This window comes from Leptinotarsa decemlineata, unplaced genomic scaffold (assembly GCF_025532065.1).
Source record: "Leptinotarsa decemlineata unplaced genomic scaffold, Ldec_3_MD MMD2_tig00003192_RagTag_RagTag, whole genome shotgun sequence".
NCBI lineage: Eukaryota > Metazoa > Arthropoda > Insecta > Coleoptera > Chrysomelidae > Leptinotarsa > Leptinotarsa decemlineata.
Genome location: NW_027412582.1, coordinates 705273 through 726771, shown reverse-complemented (window position 1 = coordinate 726771; position 21499 = coordinate 705273).

Below are 21499 nucleotides of genomic sequence, written 5' to 3'. Positions count from 1 at the left end.
AAAATATTCGTAGATGCTTATAACGATGAATTGTTTACTGCATTCCTTTTTTATAACGTTTATACTATTTAAAATTGTCGCCAAAAGTTTTTCTCGTAACTTTCATCAAGAAAACATAGTTGTATCCCGCTGTTGTAGCAGCAGTTGACAGTTCATGGAAGCAACGAACCAGGATAGACTCTGTTCGTTTCCAATTACTTGAAGCGACAAAATCCAAGATCCCGTTCCTCCTAATTTATTTCTAATTTGAATCGTATTTCTCATGTTGATGAATTAAAATGAATTGCTCGTGGAAATTGAGTTTTCTCAGAATTGCGGAAACATAGTGTTGGTCTTTGTGGATTCTTTGGGGACCTAGTATTACAAGTTACAAGAAGTGGAGTTACCGTTACAGTGTTGAAGTAACTGGGAGTCTAGTTGAGGTTACAGGTGTCGAATTGCAGTTACAGTTTTAGAGTTGGCAGATCAAGTTACAGTCACAAGTAAGTCATTTGAGTAACAGTTACAAGAAGGGACAACTTTTTATAATGTTACCTGGTACCTATCTTTATTGGCACAATTATAGTGTACGAACTGTCATAGTTACAGTGTTACCGTTACTGGAGATTGAGTTGCATTCACATGGGGCCAAGTTACAGTTACGGTGTTTGATTTACAGGAAGGTCAAGTTGAAGACACTGGAAGTCAAGTTAGAGGAAGCCAAGTTTTCATTCTAGATACGACTCCAGCAGTTACGGCATTGAGTTAAATCGAGACAGTTACAGGGGCTCACGTAACAGTTACAATGGAGTCGAAGTACATTTAGACGAGATCACGTTACAGTCACAAAAAAGTCAATTGAGTAACAGTTACAGGGAGGGGCAACTCATTATTATATCGCTTGGTAGATATCTTTATTGCCACAATTGTAATGTGCGAAGTGTCATAGTTACAGTTTTACCGTTACTGGGGGATTGAGTTACACTCACAGGGGTCCGAGTAATAGTTACTGTGTTAAAATTACAGAGGGTCAAGTTGAAGATACAGGAGGTCAAGTTATAGGGAACCAAGTTTTCGTTCTAGATAAGACTCCGGAAGTTACAGCAGTTAGTTGAATCAAGACAGTTACAGGAGCTCACGTCACAGTTACAGGGGGTTGAAGTACATTTAGAGGAGAGCTAGTTATAGTCACAAGTGAATAAATTGAGTAACAGTTACAGGGAGTGGCCTCTCTTCGTTATATCGCATGCTACATATTTTTGTTAGCAGTCTACAAATTGTTATAGTTAAAGTGTAACCGTTACAGGGGATTGAGTTACAAAGGGGCAAGTTACAGTTACTGTGTTGAAATTACAGGGGTGTCAAGTTGAAGACACACGAGGTCAAGTTATAGGGAACCAAGTGTTCATTCTAGACAAGACTCCAGCAGTTACAGCAGTTAGTTGAATCGAGACAGTTACAGGGACTCACGTCGCAGTTGCAGGGGGTTGAAAGTAGACCTAGTTACAGTCACAAGTGAATCAATTGAGTAACAGTTACAGGGAGTGACCACTCTTCCTTATATCGCATGGTACATATTTTTGTTAGCACCATTGTAGTGTACAAATTGTTATAGTTAAAGTGTAACCGTTACAGGGGATTGAGTTACAAAGGGGCAAGTTACAGTTACTGGGTTGAAATTACAGGGGTGTCAAGTTGAAGACACACGAGGTCAAGTTATAGGGAACCAAGTTTTCATTCTAGATAAGACTCCAGCAGTTACAGCAGTTAGTTCAATCGAGACAGTTACAGGGGCTCACGTCGCAGTTGCAGGGGGTTGAAAGTAGACCTAGTTACAGTCACAAGTGAATCAATTGAGTAACAGTTACAGGGAGTGACCACTCTTCCTTATATCGCATGGTACATATTTTTGTTAGCACCATTGTAGTGTACAAATTGTTATAGTTAAAGTGTAACCGTTACAGGGGATTGAGTTACAAAGGGGCAAGTTACAGTTACTGGGTTGAAATTACAGGGGTGTCAAGTTGAAGACACACGAGGTCAAGTTATAGGGAACCAAGTTTTCATTCTAGATAAGACTCCAGCAGTTACAGCAGTTAGTTCAATCGAGACAGTTACAGGGGCTCACGTCGCAGTTGCAGGGGGTTGAAAGTAGACCTAGTTACAGTCACAAGTGAATCAATTGAGTAACAGTTACAGGGAGTGACCACTCTTCCTTATATCGCATGGTACATATTTTTGTTAGCACCATTGTAGTGTACAAATTGTTATAGTTAAAGTGTAACCGTTACAGGGGATTGAGTTACAAAGGGGCAAGTTACAGTTACTGGGTTGAAATTACAGGGGTGTCAAGTTGAAGACACACGAGGTCAAGTTATAGGGAACCAAGTTTTCATTCTAGACAAGACTCCAGCAGTTACAGCAGTTAGTTAAATCGAGACAGTTACAGGGGCTCACGTAACAGTTGCAGGGGGTTGAAAGGAGACCTAGTTACAGTCACAAGTGAATCAATTGAGTAACAGTTACAGGGAGTGGCCACTCTTCGTTATATCGCATGGTACATATTTTTGTTAGCACCATTGTAGTGTACAAATTGTTATAGTTAAAGTGTAACCGTTACAGGGGATTGAGTTACAAAGGGGCAAGTTACAGTTACTGTATTGAAATTACAGGGGTGTCAAGTTGAAGACACACGAGGTCAAGTTATAGGGAACCAAGTTTTCATTCTAGACAAGACTCCAGCAGTTAGAGCAGTTAGTTCAATCGAGACAGTTACAGGGGCTCACGTAACAGTTGCAGGGGGTTGAAAAGAGATCTAGTTACAGTCATAAGTAAATCAATTGAGTAACAGTTACAGGGAGTGGCCACTCTTCGTTATATCGCATGGTACATATTTTTGTTAGCACCATTGTAGTGTACAAATTGTTATAGTTAAAGTGTAACCGTTACAGGGGATTGAGTTACAAAGGGGCAAGTTACAGTTACTGTGTTGAATTACAGGGGTGTCAAGTTGAAGACACACGAGGTCAAGTTATAGGGAACCAAGTTTTCATTCTAGACAAGACTCCAGCAGTTACAGCAGTTAGTTAAATCGAGACAGTTACAGGGGCTCACGTAACAGTTGCAGGGGGTTGAAAGGAGACCTAGTTACAGTCACAAGTGAATCAATTGAGTAACAGTTACAGGGAGTGACCACTCTTCCTTGTATCGCATGGTACATATTTTTGTTAGCACCATTGTAGTGTACAAATTGTTATAGTTAAAGTGTAACCGTTACAGGGGATTGAGTTACAAAGGGGCAAGTTACAGTTACTGTATTGAAATTACAGGGGTGTCAAGTTGAAGACACACGAGGTCAAGTTATAGGGAACCAAGTTTTCATTCTAGACAAGACTCCAGCAGTTAGAGCAGTTAGTTCAATCGAGACAGTTACAGGGGCTCACGTAACAGTTGCAGGGGGTTGAAAAGAGATCTAGTTACAGTCATAAGTAAATCAATTGAGTAACAGTTACAGGGAGTGGCCACTCTTCGTTATATCGCATGGTACATATTTTTGTTAGCACCATTGTAGTGTACAAATTGTTATAGTTAAAGTGTAACCGTTACAGGGGATTGAGTTACAAAGGGGCAAGTTACAGTTACTGTGTTGAATTACAGGGGTGTCAAGTTGAAGACACACGAGGTCAAGTTATAGGGAACCAAGTTTTCATTCTAGACAAGACTCCAGCAGTTACAGCAGTTAGTTCAATCAAGACAGTTACAGGGGCTCACGTCACAGTTGCAGGGGTTTGAAAGGAGACCTAGTTACAGTCACAAGTGAATCAATTGAGTAACAGTTACAGGGAGTGGCCACTCTTCCTTATATCGCATGGTACATATTTTTGTTAGCACCATTGTAGTGTACAAATTGTTATAGTTAAAGTGTAACCGTTACAGGGGATTGAGTTACAAAGGGGCAAGTTACAGTTACTGTGTTAAAATTACAAGGGTGTCAAGTTGGAGACACACGAGATCAAGTTACAGGGAACCAAGTTTTCATTCTAGACAAGACTCCAGCAGTTACAGCAGTTAGTTCAATCGAGACAGTTACAGGGGCTCACGTCACGGTTGCAGGGGATTGAAGTACATTCAAAGGAGAGCTAGTTACAGTCACAAGTGAATCAATTGAGTAATAGTTACAGGAAGGGGCCACTCTTCGTTATATCACTTTATACATATCTTTGTTAGCACCATTGTAGTGTACAAACTGTTACAGTTACAGAGTTATCGTTAGTGGGGATTGAGTTACATTCACAGGGGGCCAAGTTACAGTTACAGTGTTAGAATTGCAGAGGGTCAAGTTGAAGATACAGGAGGTCAAATTACAGGGAACCTAGTTTTCGTGCTAGATAAAACGCCAGCAGTTACATCAGTTATTTAAATGGAGACGGTTACTGGGGCTCAAGTCACAGTTACAGGGGGTCGAAGTTCATTTAGAGGAGAGCAAGTTAAAGTCACAAGTAGGTCAATTGGGTAAGAGTTACAGGGAAGGCAACTCATCAGTATATTACTTGGTACATATCTTTGTTGACACCAATGTAGTGTATGAACTGTCGTAGTTACAGTATTACGGTTACTGGGGTTTGAGTTACACTCACATGGAACCAAGTTACAGTTACAGTGTTATAATTACAGGAGGGTCAAGTTGATGATGCAGGAGGTCAAATTACAGGGTGCCAAGTTTTCGTTGTAGATAAAACTCCAGCAGTCACAGCAGTTACTTGACAGTTACAGAGGATCAAGTTACAGTTACAGGGGTCAAGGTACACTCAAGAAGGGAACATGTTACAGTTTCAAGTCAGGTGAGTAACAGTTACAGAGAAGGACAACCCTGTTTATATAAAAATCGTCACCGTTATAATTCAATTCAAATTAAGACGTTGACACGCTCATTGCGGCAATAGTAGTAGAATGATGAGAAAGAATAAAGTCTGTCGGGACAGGGGATAGATGAATTATTATTCAGACGGACACAGCGTTTGCAAAGAATAAAGTTTATTAATAACTCCAACAAAAAACATGGTTACGTTCTAAATATTGATCTGTTTTTCGGCAATGAACTCTCGTTTCAAGAGAAGAGGGCATTCCAATTATATGCGATGAGAAAATATAAAAATAAAAGAATTGAAATGAAAACCCAAGCAGATAAATATTTTGAACGCCTGCGCGATAAAAGAGTTATGAAAAGTTCATTTTGTAATAAAAATTCATGATACAAAATAAAAATCAATAACGAAATAAAATGTTTCTAAACTGAATAGTTGTAGAAAAAACCCTATACAAGTCAGTTAATCATGTCTCTCAAGGAAAAGCATTCACAGTCTGTATCTTCCAGCATTCTCATGGTATGTTTCAGGGAAGGATTCTCCCAGGAGCTTGTTACATTGAGAATTTCCAACAATAATCCTCTTAATGCCCTCACCCTTTCAATCAAACTTTTCCAAGCTGGATAAGCCAGACGGACTAGTGTAAGAAAAAATGTTTCCTGAAACAGCAAATTTCTTCGACCCAATACACTCTTTTCTAATTTGATTCCATTCAGGCTGTGCTCTCCTCAGATTGCTTTATTACTCGCCCATTAATAGAAGCGTCTTCCGCTTCTCTCCGGAGATGTACGTCTTGATTCTACAAATTTGGTTAATTACGCCTGCATCCACGGTCTTCAACAGGTGGTAATAAAACTTTTAACAGCCGATTGGGCTGAATGAATTTGGCCCTAATCAGTATTGATGTAGGAAGGGATTCGAATTGATTTATTTTTCGATGATTGCTTTGGTAAAGAAAACACGTCTCTCAGGAGCGTACTGTTGGAAATTAATTAGACCACGAACATGGTGCAAATATTCAATTATTTAAATATTAAAAAATTCATACTGGTGGTTGTAACCAAAAAATGATCTGATCAGTTTTGACATGATTCGAAAACAGCAACATTTAGATTGGCGCAATTTTATTTTTAGATATTTCTTTGATCATTCTATAAGTTATTTTTCTCAATGAAATAGAGAAACATTACATAATCTCAAAATGTGACAACAATTTACCCTTAAGTTTTGAAGAGGAAGGTAAACCCTTTGATTGCATTCACTTAGAAACTTGAGGACCTAAGTTTTTCTTAATCTTCCTCCACTTAAAGGTGGAAAAAGTGTCAAGTCCTTCTCATGGTTCGATAAAACTCCAAACGGCTTGTAAGCTCAGCTCGGGCGCGAATAAATGCGGCTCGGTTTGTGAAAGTCTCTGTGGTCAGCTCGTAATCCGGTCAATCTAGACATAGGAAGGTACATAAATTTACAACGAGCTGCAAACGCGTGTAATTGTTCAAAACATAGTTAAAAATGAGATTTTAAAATTCCGAATGATTGCGATGCCTGGAAAAAAATTTATTCGAGGTCAAAGTCAAAATTCTCGACGAAAATTGGTTTTTCGCGGTTTTCAGGAAAACGGTAAGTTTTATCGTAAAATAACTTCAGATAAAAATTGTAGATCATAAAATTTTCTACAAAAAAAGTTTCAATACTTTTTTTTCTTAGAGCCACCGTTTCTAAGATACGATGAGTCAAAAAGTTGTAAAAGTTGTAATCGTCATTATATGCACACGTTTCCACGCCACCTATGAGGTAATGTACTTAGCGCGTTTTTTTAACGTGGTTTCCCCAGTAGGCTTATTCCACATGTCTGTTGTGATTCTGTCAAATTGAAAACTTGCATAATAAAATTTATTAGGAAAAATTGGAAATTATAGAAGCGATTGAAATTAAAAACATGTAAAAATGTATTCATCTGAGTCATAACCTTCAAATACTTCTTCTTGTCGCTCTTTTTCTTGGTCTTCTTCTTCTTGATCTTCTTCTTCTTCTTGATGTTCATCCTGGGTGTAGGTAAACTTCGTCAAGAGTTATGTATCGCATGTTTTCTCGTTGGTATCAAATAAATCCTCCACTATTGGTGATTCAGCATTAGAGCATGACTGACCTTGATAATGTGCACATGCCAGAGAACACAACAGTCCAACTTTTCAACAACCACATTTAACGCTGCATCCCTTTTTACAGTTGCAAAAAATGGTGTTCAGCACTTTTTCCGGCGCAGGTGGAAGTAAAGCCTGTATAGGATCTAATGCATTCTCGACCAACTTCCAACCCCAGTCTTTTGGGTCTAGCTGATAACCAAGCCACACTTGAACTTGGTAATATAGCCGGAAAAAATGTTGATGAGCAGCAACTGAGATTAGAGGAAGACAAGCTAATTGCATCTGTTTCTTATTTTTAGTGTATTTTACGAAACATGCATATGGATACTTACCTAAGCAGGTGGTCAGATGAATGTAATAATAAAATATCATTTTAACAAGCTATATACTATACTATTAGGTATTGGTCCACCATCGTTATTCATAATATTATTATGTTTACTTATTTCTACACTCTCATAGGCATCTAGTTTCCTGTTGTTGTTAACTTGTCTAACTATTCTTAATAAACTGAAATCTATGGAATGGTTTTGTTGCAAAATATGATGGGCGACTGCTGATTTTTCAGGTCTTCCATATTTTAAGTGTGCTAAGTGTTTCTTATATCTTATTTAAATAGATCTTTTTGTCTGTCCATAATATTTTGCATCGCAGTCCTTACATTAAATATCGTAAATTCCAGACTCTTCCGAATTCTCGACTTTGTCTTTTGGATTTCCTAAAATGCTCTGTAGTGTATAACTTGTTTCAAAAACCACCTTCATACCTAGTTTCTTTAAAATCTTCCCAAAGTTCATCTTATATTGGTGGTATGGAACTAAGGTATATTTATCTTGGTTTTTGTCCTTTCTAAAAGTCGAGATTTCGTTCATTCTCAACCTAAACTTTTTTTTCCTTATTATGTCATCTACAATACCCCTCGAGAGACCGTTAGTGGTTGCTATTTCCTGTATTATGATAGTCGTATAGCCAGCTTACATTGTTGTATGCATGAGCATCTGTGATAAACTGAGATGAATCATTTACATAAAGATCAAAGTAAAGTGGTCCCAAAACCGACCCGTGTGGTATCCCCATTTGGATTCCATATGACTTGGATTTCATGTCACTGCACCACATCTAATTTCCTTCCTTTCGGTCTCATTGTTACTTTAAATTCATAATCAATAGAATTTGTAAACCAACCAGCTTTGATCAATAGTATATTCTGCAGTATGATTTTGAAAATTATTCCACATGAAAATTATTTTGTCTGCATGAAAAATAAATTTGTATGGATTTAATGTTCCACAGAATAGGATTTTAAATTATACTTATTAGAAGTAAGCTCTCCGTTTGTGTTTATTAACGCCTAATTAACGCCTAATTTTACCATGAGAATGGTAAAAATCTTAGATGTCGAGACCTAATAGAATGAGCAGCATAGCTCAACGTCACCCTGTACATAACAGAAATTATAGGCAGCCCAGCGGCATCTGTTCGACCTCTTTTAGACTTTCCAGTTTCGCCATCTACACATACTTTGTGAAAACTTCAATTGAAAAGAACACTGTAGTATTGATGTTGTGGGAGTAAAAAACTGGTGGCCATATTTGGTTTAGTATTTCTCAAAGCGGTCGTAATTACGGTTTGTTACCGAAGACTGTTTCAGCTAAACCTCACTATTTCAATAACTAGCCTTGGAGAGAGAGACTGCAACACTATCAGGGATCCTACGTTTTGAAAATCAAGTGAATATCGATACAAAAACAGTTTACCTCCTTCGTTATTGATAAAACATGTGTTTTTGTTAGAATTGAGTACCTAATTTCTATCTGTCCTCAATATTTCTTTCTCTTCCGGGAGAAATAATTATTAAGAGTATATAGTTGCTGGTTTACAGATGGATCAAAAACACCTTCAGGTTCTGGTGCAGGTGTTTTCAGTTGCAGACCCAGGACAGAGAAGCAACCTGCTTTGGAATCTATGCGACTGTATTTCAAGCGTAAATTTACGTTTTTGCGTAGAGATTGGAAGAAATCAACCTCATACAAATCAAATCAGTTTATTTCCAGAGACTCTGCAGCATGGAAAAAGTCAATCAAACTAAAATATAGAAATTCACAGTATAAATAATTATATATATATATATATATATATATATATATATATATATATATATATATATATATATATATATATATATATATATATATATATAGTGTGACCCAATTTTAATGGAAACACCCCCCTAAAATTTGAAGTTATAAACCGATTTAAATTTTTTTTTTGAAATGTCAAGTACTAAAAGGTCTACCTTGGGACAAAGTTTGAAATGTTTATTAAAGTTTCAGGGCAAACTACGATATTTTTTCTTAGTCGAAAATCGGGATTTTTCATTAGCGATTTTTTTATTGAAAAATCACTACGCCACTGGCTTCAGAGTGCCTCTAAACAGGTGTGACCAAAATTTCATGAAAAAATATTCATTATTAACAAAGCTATGACAACTCAAAAATTCGAAAACTCACACAGCTAACATTCACAAAAAACACCCTATATCAACAGATTAGACATGAGAATATTTTTTTTATGATTTCAACAATAAAGTGCCGCCAGATGAAAAAAAACAAATAGCGTAAATATTTTTAATGAAAATAACGGGATTACATTCAAGTTTTCACGCAAATTAACTAAAACTAAGAACTAATATTTCAATTTAAAACTTAGTTGCCATGGAAATGATATTACAGTTTGACACTTGTGAAAGATTTAAGTGTACTATTGTTAACAATATTCACCTTACAGTTCTTCGAATTATTTTGTGTCATGGCTGCAAGATTGAGCGTAAGAGAGAAAATTGAAATTGTACGCCTTTCGGGAGATGACGTTAGAAGTGCTATAGAGGTTTGTAGAGTATTTAATGAGAGACATCCAGATCGTCCTCGTATTAGCTGCGGTACGGTAAATAAAATAAATAAAATAAATATTCAAAGAAACTGGTGCAGTATCAAAAATGATGTTAAAAAGTAATCCTGTACAAAGACGAAACAGGAATGACAGGAATGATCAAATCATTTTAGATTATTTCGGAAATAATCCTTATGCCAGTATAAGGAATGCCACTTCAGATTTGAATATTTCTCGAGAAACTATTCGGAGATGTCTCAAGGCGAATAATATTAAACCTTTCAAGCCAACATTTTAGCACACACTTCAAGAAGGCGACGAAGCAAGACGCCTGGAATATTGTTTATGGGCCCAAGGGGAATATTTAAACAATAGAAATTTCCTAAAAAATATTTTATATACCGACGAAGCCACTTTCACTACAAATGGAGTAGTGTCATCACAGAATTGTCGCCATTGGGCAGCGGATAATCCTAACTGGGTAATGAACTGTAAAAGCCAGTATTCCCAAAAAATCAACGTCTGGTGTGGAATATTGAACGAATGAATTATTGGTCCTTTCTTTTTTGAGGAAAACATTAATGCGCAGAGGTTTCTAGAATTTTTAAACCCAGAGTTTTGGGATGCTATTCACGAGCTGCCAATCAATAAACGATCAAATTTAATTACCCAGTTAGATGGGTGTTCAGTTCATTATGCCAGAGCTGTGAGGCAATGGCCTAACGAACATTTTCCAAACCGATGGATAGGCCGTGGTAGTCCGTTTATAGAGTGGCCACCCAGATCTCCAGACCTCACAGTTTTGGACTTTTTTCTCTGGGGACTTCTCACACAAAAGGTTTACAAAAACCACTCAAGAGATAGAAATGAACTTTGTGCAAGAATTCGACAAGTATGTGCAGATATTAGCCCTCAAGAACTAAGGAACGTAATCAGAAACATTCGTAAGCGCTACGACACATGTATCGAAATACGTGGTGGATCAGTAGAGGCTACTAGAATATGAGTTAGAATTAATTGTTGCACTGAATCGAAACATTTCAATAATTAGTTATGTACGAATAAAAGGGAGAGAATAGGTCCTAGGACGCTACCCTGGGGAACACCGGTGGGAACGACACAGGTTCTAGAGTGGAAGGTCCCAGCCTCCAGTTTAACCCTCACAGTTTGCGTTCTGCAATCCAGATAAGATCTCAACCAATCCACGTTATAAAAACTACAATGAAAAAATGGAATAGAATCTAAGTTGATACTAAACGAATTCTAAATTAGTTCTGACTATGACTTGACCTCGCAGGGTCGTCCATTTATAATGTATAGACAGCGGTGTCAGCAGGAGACGATGGGAAATAACAAAAGTATCACGTTCTACTGACTCTGCTGACTCCAAAGTCTTGGAAGTCGTTATCTTTGGTAATCTGTTACCGGTGAGATCGTCCTACTCACGATATAACAAGTATGAAGGAATATAGAAGTATAGTGATTTGAGGTGCATATTGAGCAATAACATAGTATCATCTAATTGTGCCACTTTTTACAGAATCCACAGACATGTAACTACATTTCCTGTTTTCCACCTTGTGCAGTACGCCTTAAGTGTATCACAAATATTGCTTGAAAGTAGTTTTGCTCAGTGAATTTCGTCTGGGGGCACGAGAAGATAGACACACCTAATACTTCCACCAAGTTTCCAGAACTTTTCGCATATGAGTTACCGTCTTTTAACTTTGTACGAATACAGTTGAAGTAGGCGTGGGATTAAACTCCAGAAAAGAGTGTGGATATATATAGTTTCGAACAAATATATTCCTTTTGCTTCCTCAGCGATTTCAACGTGCGATTCCGAACATTAATCAATAAAAATTATTCAATGTACAGAGTGGACTAAATTGAACATTTATAAATGGAAAGTCCTGATTTCAAACTAGATAGATGTAAAGTGATGGCTGTGTCTAAGGATCAAATTGTATGACAAACAATGGTGAAAACAGAATATAGATATCTGTCATCGTTTTTGCGTTTGTGACAAATCACATCTATACTAAAACCAATAATGATTGAGAGTAGAAGTAAGCCCAGTTGACAGCAGATCGGGGGCGTGCTTATTAATTTTTGAGAGGGTTAAGAATTAAAGAAAAATTCTTAGTACAATTAGTTAAAATATTCATACACATTTTTTATTTATTTCATTAAAACTTTGCAATATCGTAATTTACCTAATCGTTGTAGTCATTAGGTGGGCCTTATGAAAACGGAGTAATAATCGTGGTAATTATAGTAGGTACCAAATAAATTAGCAATATTGATAAAAAACACAATATATATATATATATATATATATATATATATATATTTCACTATTGGGTTGCAGCAATTGATAAGTGAACTCTTTATAACTATTCTCAAGCTTTCGAGTAACTTAAACTCATCGTCAGGGGTACTAGAAAATACAAATTACAAATTTTTGATAATAGATTATAATATAAATGTAAATCTACAAATTTTCGTCTAATCTTCAACCTCAGATTCGTCACTGTTGCTACCGCTATCATCAAAGTGAATTATGATTGGTTCAATATTGTGTTCCGGTCGGTTGTCTACATCCCACATTTTTTGCTCCTCTTTTAAAACATGCTGCACGCATTTCTTCCAGTCTTCTGCAGAAACAGTTCGAATAGCTTCTTGTAGGTGATGTTGCACGTCCACTAATTTAAATGTTCTGTTTTCTCGTGCCACATATCATTTTACTTGCGCCCAGATTAATTCTATTGGGTTTAATTCGCAGTGGTATGGTGGTAACCTTAAAACTGTAATTCCACGACTTAACGCCATTTCATTCACTGCGAATTTTTTATATTTGTCTGTGTGTAATTTTGTTAGCTGAAGTAGTTCTGCCTTTAAACTATCTTTGTTATATTGGATGTTCTAATCAATTAACCATTCTTGAATTGCTGCTTTTTTCCTTGATTGTTTCGGTAATGGTTCTAAATGTCGACTATGGTATGGGACATTGTCCATGACGATGACAGACTCAGGTTCTACAAGTTGAATGATGCCTTCAAACCATTTTTCAAACACATCCGCATTCATCTCTTCATGATAGTCGCCTGTTTTCTTAGATTTAAATATTAATTCACCATTTGGTAAAAATCCACTGTCGCTTCCTATATGCGTAACTATCGGACGACTACCTTTTCCAGATGGCTGTTTTAACCCAACTGACAAACCTTCAATAAAGGCTTGTCGTGCACTGGTTATATTACCATCCTGCCATACTTTTTTGACCGTATGTCCTTGGTTAACCCATGTCTCGTCCATGAAGTACAATTTTTTTTTTGAGCTTCCGAAATTCGTCAATTTTTCTTAAATAGTTTCTTCTCCATGCTATTATTTCTTGACATTCAATGAGAATGATTTTCCTGTCAACTTTTCCGTACGTAAATTTCATTTCCTGTACAAGTTTCCTAAAAGTTTCTTTACCCATTTTTGGGACCAATTCATGATCGCTAAGTGCCTCCAGAACTGTTTGTAGTGTGGGCAGCTCATTTCTGAAAAAGAAACTGAATAGTTCTGCGTATACTGGTTTTGGCTTCTTCATCAACTGTGATTTTTTTTCGTCCGCTACTAGTTTTTGGCGTTTGTACGTCCCCATGAATTTCTGCTTTTCTTAGTATTTTGTAAATCGATGATTTTGGTACACCGGTATAATCAGAGCACATATCAACTAATTTATCTTTTGTAATTGTGGAACTTAATGATGTAGAAATGCCCGGTTGGTTATTCGGAGGTACACACGTAGAATTACAGCACATATGCACAAAGTCATCTTTTGGTGGCTGATGATCTCTTTCAAGACAGTGAATTACTCGCACAACAATTTGTTTTACTCTTACTGACCGAGACTCCGACCGTTTTACCTTTTTCGACGTGGAAGTCCCGACCATGTCTCCCATTTTTTGAGTAGTTTGAGAACGGTGTAGAAATATAATTATGTAACGCTTAAACACTTATTAGCAATATTATTTTCACCAATTGTTATCACAACACGTCGATTGCTGACTAACTTAACTGTAAAACGTACAATTCACGCTGTATAATTCACAAACCAATGATACGTTCATGGCTGCAAGTACATTAGTGAGGACTGCAACGATGAGATGGAAGTTACGGTAAAGTGACAAAGACAGAAATATCGTTGCGTACAGCGTTGCCACTAGTTGTAATAAATATCTAACACTATACAGAAAATAATGAATTTTAACTGATCAGTAAACAGGAAATGTATAAGTATTACTCATTACTAGCTCATTACTGATTTTTGTCATAAATAATACCTTTTAATCGTACTAGTATTGTGTATTATCTATAATTTTCCACAACCTACAACTCTACTGCTTACTATATTTTGATTCTGCTATAAACTGGTAACGTAAAATTTAGATATGACAACGCGCTTTACTCTCAATCATTATTGGTTTTACTATATTTCATTTATTTCCATTTTTGACTAGTATCGTTCCGCCATCTGGTGAATTTTCTCGGTAACTTAACCGCCGCAGTGAAGGCCGATTCCAGTTGTTTACCAGTTTTCTACCGTCCTCAATCATAAGTAGAGATGTCCCTCATGACCTCCGAGATACGCAACCAATATTTCATTTTGACGGGTTTTTTGCATTGGCAAAGTATTTCCAGGGTCAGGTTTTTCATGAACGACTGTCGAGATTCTTTTTCGTCTCTAGAGACCTGAGTGAGAACGGTTTTTGATGCGCCATATTTGCTCGACTGTTCGAAGATTCTTCTTGTTTGCTCTTTAAAGTGAACTTCGTTCTAAATTACCTTACTGTGGTCCTTAAGGACAAGATTCACCGTCGAGTCCCGTGCCTGTAATTTTTTTAGGTGGGTAATGGTTTTTAGTACTATAAACGATGTAACACGTGTGTGAAATTTTTATTAACTACTTTTAACTATTTTATTAAAACATTTGTAATTATTTTAGAACTAAGTCAACAACCAAATAAGTACTCTGTCTCCCCCTCGAACTGAAAATAGATTGTTTCGCACCTTATCCTGTGTCTCATTGGATCAGCAGCAACCCCTTTCAAAAAACCCTGAGATTGAACCCTTACACGTTACAGCATGTTTTTCGAAAATGTGCTTTTTGGAAAAGTCGCTTTAACTTTTTCCCTGTCAAAAATTTCTCATTTCTATGGACACATTTCCAAAGCACTTTTTTACCTAGAATTCAATGGTGTAAAAAACCTTTTTTTTTTCAAATGAGATATCAATAGTTACTGATGGAAAACTCTTTCAAAAATGTAGCACACTTGATGTTTTGCTGAACTGTCGCTTCCAATTCCTATGTAGAATTGGTTGGCGGTTCAAAAATGAGATCTTTCAACCTTCCCCAGAGGTAAAAGTCCGTAGGGGTTAGATCCGGTGGCCTGGCCAGCCAAGCGAAGCACCGTCTTGTTGTAAATATATTTTTCTGAGCTCTGTTAGAAGCAATTCATCAACAAGGGGTTCACTATTTTGCCTCAACATTTCTAAATACCTCTGAGATGTGAAAGGGCCGATAATACCACCCCTGAAAACACCTGCCCACATTCTTCATTCGAGCGAAATTCCTTACCGGTGAGCATTTTTTTGAGGTCTGCGAATAACCAGTAGTCGCTGGGAGGCAAATCTGGCGAATACGGTGGATGTGGGAGAATACACAAATAAAACAAACTATGCAAATGAAGTACCTTGGTGTTCATGTTGACAATAAATTGAAATAGGATACACATATCGACGAACAATTTGCCATTGAAACCGGAAATTGCGAAAAAAAAATTAGGACTCACATATTCTTAGCCGGATTGAATATTTAATAAATATATGGGGAACACGCTGTAAAACACATTTTCTTCAGAAGAACATTTCATAATAGACAGACTCAAAATTGCTTGTTTAGTGATCAATAAAAAAATTTAATCTAACCTCATGTTGATAAAAAATAAGGCAACATATTCTGTTTCGTCTTGATGCTGCAAGCTCTATAATGGGTAAAAAAGTAATAATCATGATTCTCTTTCTACCTTCAATAAAGTGCCCGATCAAATAAAAAACTGTGAAAATATCGTTAAATCCAAAAATTCCTTAAAAGAATTTATATTTGAGGAGAGAAACTATAGTCCGTTCATAATTTGTTGATAGCTCACTGCAAGTTTGACCCTCATTAGAGAACTGAAATACAGAGAGGACAGCTAATATGATATAATAACAAAAACCAAACTAAAACTGGCAGTTTAAGATGTTTTCGGACTAACCCACCTTGTATCTGAAGAAATACAATACAGCTATAAAACTTTTAATCCGATTATGTAGGTATTTTGAGTGGAAATGAGTGACCAGTGTCGTAGAGTATATGATAAAAACATTAGTTACTTTAAATAAATGAATATACTAATATTCTTAAACTGTAGGTACTGTAAACTGTATTTTTATTTTAAAAAAATTTCTTTATTTTATTCAAAAATAATAAGTTACTTGCAATTTGTAAAAGATACATTTATTTAATTAATACCTATTTTTAAATGATATAAACTACGATTACTTACAAAACTATTCAAATTCAAAATAAACAGGATCATCTTCGGAATCCGAGTCGTCTTGCAGGTTAATAATTAGCGGTTGTGTCTCTACAGTCGCATCAATTATATTGTCAAGATCCCACATTTTTTGTTCTTCTTCTATTGCATGTCTTACTGCATCTCGCCAATTTTGTTCTGTAATATGTTGTAAAGACTCATATAACAATTCACGTACAGCTTGTATTTTATATGACGTATTTTTTCTAGCCACATAGCTTTTCATTTGTGCCCAAATGAGTTCAATTGGATTTAATTCGCAGTGGTAGGGTGGAAGTCTAAGGACTGTGATGTTTCGTCTTTCCGCCATTTTGTCAACTACGTATTTCTTGAACTTAGATTTGTGTTGCCGGGCAATTTTTAAAAGTTCTGCTTTAACCATTCCATCTTCGTAAGGCAGGGACTTATTCCGCAGCCAGTCAATGATATCCTGTTTCTTCCACGCAGTCGTTGGAAGTCTTTCAACTAGTCGTGAATGATAAGGTGCATTATCTAATACTATAATTGAGTTTGGTGGTATATGTTCAATCATCTGCTCAAAATACTCTTCGAAAACATCAGCTGTCATCTCCTCGTGATAGTCTTTTGTGCTTTTGGATTCAAATTCCAACAAACCATGCTTAGCAAATCATTTTTCACTGCCAATGTGAGAAACTATTAATCTACTGCCTTTACCAGAGGGTGGGGAAATACCAGTAGACCAACCTTCCATAAAGGCTTGCCTGGAGCTTGATATATTTTTATCTGTCCAAATTTTTGTGAGAGTATGACCTGCGTTTACCCACGTTTCGTCCTGATAGTAAATTGGCCTTCCTTCAGCCCGAAATTTTCGTATAGATCTTAGATACTTTCTTCTCCAACATATTATCTCTTCTCGGTCAATCAAAAGTGATTTTCGGTCTGATTTCTCCCACCGGAAATTTAATTCTTTTAAAACTTGCCACAATTTGGTTTGTCCGACATGAGGCAAATCCGGGTCGTCTCTAACTTCTTGTAAAATTTTGTTTAAGTTGGGTATTTCTTTTTTGTAAAAAAATTCGTGAATTTTCCTTCGAATACCATTTTTGGCAAATTCATCAATTTCAATAGGTTTTCTCCCCCTCTTTAAGTATTCGTTTGTATTTGGGTTAGCTATACCTTTTTTTTCTTTCTGATAGGAACCTATATATTGTTGACTCCCCTACGCCCGTCATGTTGGCACAACTCTTGATTATGTTCTGAACAGTGTTTGTGGGATTCTGAGAAACCAGAGCATCGTGAACGTTCAAAACAATAGTCTTCTCTCTTGGTGAATAGACAGACTTACTGACTGTACGCAACAGTACCGGTGTAAAACTTGATGATGTTGATGATGATGACGAAGCCATCGCAAGCAATCAAACAAAACAAGCAGGAACGAAAGGTACGTATATGTTTGTAGGAATATGAAAAAAAGTTACTCACGCACTGCACAAAATTCGCAAAATAAATATTAGAGACGTTAATTACTGCCGTAGACGCCGAAACACCAACGAGCCGTAAATTAAATGCGATTAAAAAATGTACTAAACCAAAAATTATTTTCGTTCGTAACAACTTCACCCTTTCAAGGCAAGATTCGAATATAAACTGAAGCTTTATATTTAATGAATAAACACCTCAGGAACCTCCGCCTATGATTTTACGAGTTTTACGACCGTTTTATGACTTGGGCCCTCATTTTGTGCTATCGAAAAATTATGAACGGACTATAGGATAAATTAAGTACATTATTACCTATTGTGAAAAACCAATTTAATTTTTTTGTTTACTGATTTCTCAGTGTAAATGTCCTGAATTTGTATGACAAGATTTGTGAATAGATTTTCAACAAGAATAAGTCTGTCTGACTTGTTTACAGGGTGTTTCAAATTCGATCCTCACCATTGGGATTTCGGAAACTATGAGAGATACGAAGTTGGCTAAAAAAGTGAAGCATTGAGAGTTTATGACTTTATAGTTCGCAATTGTAGATCTTTATCAAACATATCTGCTCTATTTACTCTTTATGAAGCCTATGTAAGGTCAAAACTAGAATATAGCTCTGTTCTATGGTCTTCATTCTACAATTGCTTTGATACATCAATTGAAAAAGTTCAACGTCATTTCCTAAAGTTTATTTACTTCAATTCTTATGGTATCTACCCTGATAGAGGTATTCCATATGAATCTCTTACCATAACATTCAATATTGAAACTCTTGAATTACGCAGAAAACTTGCTGGAATAATTTTTCTGTATGAAATACTGCACAACAATGAGGATGCTATGGAGGTGTTATCTCTTATAAATTTCTGTGTGCCTCATTTTAGAACTGGAAGTACAAAAACTTTTTACAGCCGACTGGCCAGAACCAATTTGTATCTCAAATTATCTATCTTTAGCATTTGCAATGATTTCAATTTGATTTCGAATTTGTGTGATATCAATTTTGATTCCCTAGAATATATTGTTAACACTGCATCTCAGTATTTCATGGAGAATTTGTAATTTTCTGGTATATTTTTTTTATTTTATTTTATTATATTATAATTTTGTTTTTCATTTTCTCAAATTGTAACTTTGTAATTATAGAATCTATGTTGAGTAATAAAGGCTATTAGGCTTCAGACGGTGTCTCTACGACCACGTCTGAAGTCAGAAAACCAACGTTTAATTATTGTTTCTGATAATAATCCAGTCATTTAAGCTTAAATTAGTTAAGAATCACGGAATTCGAGATACCCAGCTGTGAGTCTGTAAATACTTGTATATTGACACCCTAAAAGTTGTCTCAAAACCTACATATGGTAGGGTGTAAGCAACTATTAAATTTCAAGGTCAAAGTTCACAAAAATCGTTTTTTTTGCGCTTTTTTTGGAAATATCTCATTTCCTATGGGTTTTTTGCTATTTGTATCTATTATCAATATTTTAGAATACAAAGTTCTCTACAAATTTTGTTTGAAAAAAAATTTTTATACGGTGAACCGTTTTCGAGATAGAGGGCGGAGAGCACGCGGTCACAGCATCACTTCAGGTCAACCGGTGCCTCCGGTCGAAAACGCGCCATATATAGTTGATAAACTATCGATGAAACAATGATTATAAATATTTGTCAATGTTTATTAACTATTATATTATATTTTATCATTTTCTTCATGCATTAAATCTATATCTATTCAATAATACTGATAACCGTTTACTAAAACGTTCATTATTGATGGCGGATTTCTTCTTCATCATGTTGTATGGAGCAGAGAAGATACTTTTTCTATTATTTTTGATAAATACATGAATTATTTACAAAGGCATTACAGTTCCAAAATAATTGTTGTATTTGACGGATATTCAGACTACAGTAAGAACGTAAAAGCTATGGAGCAGCAGAGAAGACCTGCTGCACTTTCAAAAACGTATGAAGTTTGTTTCGATGAAACAATGGTTGTACCAGTTACTGAAGAAAAATTCTTATCAAATCGAAATAACAAAGATAAGTTCATTAATATGTTAATTGAAAAATTACAAGCTACAAATATTACTACTAAACAAGCCAGAGATGATGCGGATGTTCTTATTGTTGAAACTGCAATTGAAGAATCAAAGTCTAAAAAAACTGCAGTTATAATAGGACAAGATATTGATTTACTTGTCATTTTAATTGGGCGTACACTGTCTTACGAACAAGAAATTTTCTTTAAAAAAGTTGGAAAAGGTAATGTAAAAACGGAGATATACTCGACTAAAAGTTTTGATAATTATCCTCATTCTAAAAAACATATTTTATTTCTGCACGCATTAAGTGGCTGTGACACAACTTCTGCGCTTTTTAAGAAGGGAAAAAATCATTTTTAAAAGTTTTTGAGAAACTGACAAATTTGGATGAACTAGCTGCAGCATTTGAGAAAGAAAATTGTTCGGCCCAGAGATTATTAGAGAGTGGAACTCAAACCTTATTGGCAGTCTATAATGCTCCGAAATCTGTGAAAAGTCTCGATCATCTTCGTTATATGCATTACGTCAAGTATACAAAACTTAATAAACCTGTGCAGCTTTCAAATATTCCACCAACAAGTGCAGCTGCTCATCAACATTTCAACCGTGTATATTATCAAGTTCAAACTTGGTTAGGACATGATTTGGAAGCCCAGGTATGGGGTTGGGCAATGCGAAACGATTTTCTGGAGCCTATCATGACAATTTTATCACCTGCTCCAGAAGATTTGCTAAATACAATTTTCTGCAACTGCAAGAGTGGTTGCGGTTCGCGATGCGGATGCAGGAAAGCGGACTTGCAATGCTCTTTAGCTTGTGGCCAATGTAATGGGCAAGCTTGTCTCAATGCTCTACCATATCAGAGCGACATCAACGAAGATGGAACCTTTGACCCCGAAATCATGGAAGAACTTGAGACAAATGTCGTTGAAGACGATAATGAAGACCAGTTTGAAATTTACCAGCAGCCAGAAGACGACGATGAAGAGGAAGAAGATGATTAAAATTATAAATTGTAGTTTTTGCACCCTTTATTCTATTTCTTTACTTTCAATAAAAATAAATGTATTCAATGATATTTTTTAATAAAAAGATTAATTCATAATTTATTTTTTTTTTCATCATGTAAGAAGTTATAAATATTAATTAGGTTGAAATTCGAATATAATTCCTATATTTTCATTAACAATTCTGCAATTACATGGGCAGGTAAGTGTTGTTAAATAAATTAATACTGAATAAAAAGTGGATAAGTTAGGAAAAAAATGATAAAATATAATATAATAGTTAATAAAAATTGACAAATATTTATAATCATTGATTTATCGATAGTTCATCAACTATACAGGCTGATTCACGGTGGATGGCACATTAGACGTTTCTGGTGAACCAGACAACGGATCACTTTGAAAATTTAATGGAGGGCATATTCGGACATTCTCTAGCCAACTAAAATATTTTCGACAATGCGGTGTTGCCGCTTCTATTAGAAAGCAGTAGCA